Here is a 4,755-nt window from a genome sequence, read left to right on the forward strand (position 1 = left end):
ACTAGTCTGTCCCACGTCCCGTTCCGTTCCGGAAAGAAAGTGAACCCAGCGTCCCGTTCCGTTCCGGAAGTCATGTGAACCCTATAATAGAGAACCGAATTAAGTTGGCTCGAACCAGCGATGATCATCTCTAGCGCTAACTTCACGCGTCAAGATGAGTGCTTCTGCGATATATATGTATATATATATATATATATACCGTTTTGAACCTTGCGTGTTCACACTAATAAAGCTAATTATTATTAATTCATGTTTTACAAATTGTAATTACTTTTAAAAAAAATAAAAAGATGCATAAATTAAAATATGAGTTAAATCGATCTCCCACATCGATCGATAATTGATTCGATAGATTCGATATTATTAAATAAATTATTTTATCTATACCATTAAATTTATATAAAGTAACAGAAAAATATTGTTTTTTTAATAAAAATGTATTTTTTTATTTACAATAATTTTTCCAGTCAGTTTTGGGAACATTGATTCCGTCGCGGACGGAACTAACCTTCGGACGAAACTAACCTTGAAAATACCCCCTGTTTGGATTTTACTTGGAAGGAGGTAGTTCCATATAGCAGGTTTAATTAATTAAGAAAGAATGGGATGCGACGACGACGAAACGCATAATATCCAGTTTAAAAAGAAGAAGAAGACGAAACCTTTAAGGAAACGCGAAGCTTCTCGGTTTGAGCGAGGGAGAGGAAATGTCCAAGTTAGGATTCCACATTATTCTGTTTTTAATTAATTGTGTAGCATAGAACTTAGATTAAGAGGAAACTTATTTCAGGGAGAAAGTCGAGGAAACAAAGATCATTCAGAAACTAAGAGATCGGTGTCAATATTGTTGGTTTGGCGTTCGGAGAAACCATTGTATCCAATCTTGACAGTAAGACACTTTATATACATAATGTTTGTATACATAATAAAATGAAATATACTATAGATAGGAAAGATTGACGCAAGATCTATGTTAATTTAGTCGGATTCCTTTAACATGAAAATTGGAGGAATGGTATGGTTGCGTTGAAAAATACAAAACAAGCCGAATGACGCATACAACACTGGCATTGGAATGCAATTTAACATGAAAAATAATAATGGCGATAAAGCGAAGAAATGTACGTACGACGACGTTTGCTTCTTTCTCTTTTATATATTTTTTTATCGATATTTAATCAGCAATAAGAACATGTATTTTACTGGAATTATTAATCATTGCATTTGTATGTCTTGCATCCTTATGTAACTATTCTTATTTATAGGGTCAAGTATATAGAAAAGAATTGTTGAAATGCAATAGTAAAATAATAACGATGCAGTGAATAGTACCAATAATAATAAGGATCATATTGCTTGCCAGAGGAAGCAGCGTTGCACGCAGTACCAGAACATTTGAGGCAGAGCTTAACTAGTTGTAGCGAGAAAATGCATTTGAATTGAATGCTGTTTGCTTCTTTTGGTATTCCAGAAGTCGATCTGGCATAGAGTGAGTACATTTATATTACAATTATACAATAAATATTTTTTAAATGTTAAATATATATTGCATGCAGGTATATGGAAATAATTAATTAAAGTTAAAATAACATCAAATAATGATTTAACTTTATTTATTGTTGTACAGTTTTAAAACATAAGTTTATAATCAATATTTTCCTTAAAAGCGCAATTAATTTTCAGAACCAAAATTCGTAACATTGAAGCTGCAGAGGAGGCAAAATTAAAACTTCTTTTGGGATAGACACAGAAAAAAAGATAGGCCCTCACTGTTTGTGCCTACAAATATGGCTGTGAATTTTGTGCAACACAACAGACGTATGGATTTTATTCTCTTTATCATTTTTCATAGATAGGATTGGATTATTATACCAGAACAAGTAGAAAAAACTTAATATATAATTTCCATTTTTAAGTAAAAAATGTTATTTTAATTAAACTGATATAAAGTTTACATTAAAAAAATATTTACAACTTATTATTTTGATATTTCATACTTATATTTCTATATGGTTTATGAATTTTATAATAATTAGGTATATATTTTATTACAGATGGCTATAGCAACACTTTTCTAATTATTAAATAGAAAACAAGGAATTTGATCTTTGAAATATTTGAAGAATTGGATTTGTCATTGACATTAGGTAGAGACTGCTGGAGTAATTGTATTAAAAAATGGATGTAGGAAACAGACAAGCGAGAAAATTTGAGGAGTGATTTTGGTCCAACAGCAGGAATGTCAGGCGAATTATGTTAATGGTAACTTAGTATGACATTTTACATAATAAACATAATATGCATCTCTCATAAGTTGCACTTTTAATCATTTTTTAACTTTGTTCTGTTGATTAATCGTTTTGTTTTTTCCCTCGTCAACTTCCTTTTTTTTAAAGCTAGAAAGAGAGCCAGCGTAGCTACGATGTCTCGGCCAATGGGTAGTACACAGGATATGACAAAGGTGAATTATCTAGTTTTTAGCTTTGAATTTTTACTTTTATAAAGCTTGTATTTCTATGGGATTTTTCAATGTGGTTATTCTTTTACGTTTTGCACTACTAACACAATGATGCGTATAAAAATTACCTGTATTTATTTTTTATTTTTTTATTTTTCATATTGCCTACATTTTTTTATCTTGTGCTTTATAGAGAACATCTTTTTATTTAATAATTATAAAAGTGTTGCTATAGCCATCTGTAATAAAATATATACCTAATTATTATAAAATTCATAAACCATACAGAAATATGAAATATCAAAATAAGATAGCGAAATTCTGTTTCCGGATGTATGATTCACAGGAGGCCATCTTTTAGCTCCAAATCCTTGAAATGGGAGATAAAAAAACTAGATTGTACCGAGTTAGTAATATTATTGTGGATTTAGATCTCTTTTTTATAAATATATCTTGCGCTAGTATTTAAAATATCTATTAATCTTTATGATATAATTATATGATATAGTTTTAGATAGTTAAATTATTATAAATTATTATAAATATAATTTATACTTTTTTTCCAAAGTACATATATTTGTTCTAAAATCTTAAAAGTGTATGCTTATGAGTTTTCACATTTTTAAATTATTTTAAATAGGTGAAAAATTGATCGTATACGAGATATGTACATATTTATGATTGTACCTATATGATTGTATATATTTATGATTGTACACATTATCCTTTTTTTACATATTAGTACTGTAAGAATCTTAAGGTATAACTATCAAATGTCTATTTAAAAATTTAAGAGAAATCTTTATTGAATATTTTTTAAATATTTTTAATCAAAGCTTTAATATCATCAATGAATTACGGGATATTTTTGAACAAGCTGAATCTTGTCGTAGCTCCAGGGAAGAAAATAATAACACGCGACTGAGTCATTCAAACTGCCAAAGTATAATAAATTATGCAACAAGTGATAACGAGATTTGACGGACATAAAGGAAATGGAGGAAGAGGCGAAGGCAGTTTCTCCTAAAATTTTTGATAATAAAAATATTTATTCTTAGAGAAGATTAAGGTAATAAATTTTTTGTTTAGTTTCTTTTTTACTATTTTATTAAATTATATAAGATTGTAATTTTTTTCAGCACAAAATCACATTCTTTTCAATTAAAACGACGAAGAAGAAGACTAATATGGTCTATGATACTAAGTATTCTGTTCTTTCTCCTCTTCCAAATGATTCGCAGAATAAGAAATATTTAAATCAAACTTTTACCGTACATTGGGATGTAAAACTCACATTTTTCCTATCACTTTATCATAACAGATCATCTCTGCACGTCGTTGAGCAAAATACGTTGGATCTGCAAAACACAAATATGAGCAACTTCATGTCACCTAACTTGCTTCATAAATCTTACGTATTTGCAATATACATGTGCGAAGATATTTAAACCGACTCGAATCAAGTATACAATTTGAGTAAATATATTTTGAAAATTGTATATCTTACCATCAGCTACGCGCAGATAATGAACCCAAGTAGCACGTAAAGCTGTAAAACGGCTGCGATAACGTTGTTGCAGTTTAAATTGCAGCATTTTTGTCTAGCACAGTTACTGCCACTACATTATTGCAACGTTTTGACAATGTTGTAGCAGCAAAAATAGGACAACATTTTTAGATTTTAAACATGTTGGTATTTACTAACTACGCATTCTTTGTTTTTATACATTTAATTTCTTTATGTTAAATATAAAATTGTGAGTGAGATTTATTGTAATTTTACTCAACATTAGTTAGAAGACGACGGACGATTCACGACTCAAATTTCCAAAAGTTACAGCAGGAATCCGGTAACAAGAAAAAATGCATTACCAAAGAAGGAAAAATGCACTACATTCCAGGAAAACAAAAAGATAACGGAGAGAAGACGACGGACGATTACCATTATGAGAGATTTAAAAAAGCAATTCAGACAATTTTGAATTAAACTTGTATAATTAAATATGTTATAGTTTTTTAATGCATATAAGTAAACGTCGATCATTTTTTACATTAGATATATTTCTACATCAGATGTTTTTTTAATTGTAATTTAAATTTAAGAATCAAGAAAAAATAATCAGGGAACAATACAATATTATAAAGAAGAAAACGATAAAAAATTTGACTTCCAATAGCTTAAGCAACAAAAATTATCCTATTTTATTGTTTTAGATAAATAATTTTTAAATGAATAAGTGGATGTAAAAAAACTTACACGAATATTTATTAAAGTTTTATTAGTGTAGTAAAAAATT

General features: G+C 28.7%; 1 pseudogene; it reads left to right on the forward strand.

The window, feature by feature from the left end:
• Positions 1 to 601: 601 nt before the first annotated feature.
• On the forward strand, positions 602 to 4,710 carry LOC118648151 (annotated as a pseudogene).
• Positions 4,711 to 4,755: the final 45 nt, after the last annotated feature.

The sequence above is a fragment of the Monomorium pharaonis genome, unplaced genomic scaffold, assembly GCF_013373865.1.
Source record: "Monomorium pharaonis isolate MP-MQ-018 unplaced genomic scaffold, ASM1337386v2 scaffold_241, whole genome shotgun sequence".
Taxonomy (NCBI): domain Eukaryota; kingdom Metazoa; phylum Arthropoda; class Insecta; order Hymenoptera; family Formicidae; genus Monomorium; species Monomorium pharaonis.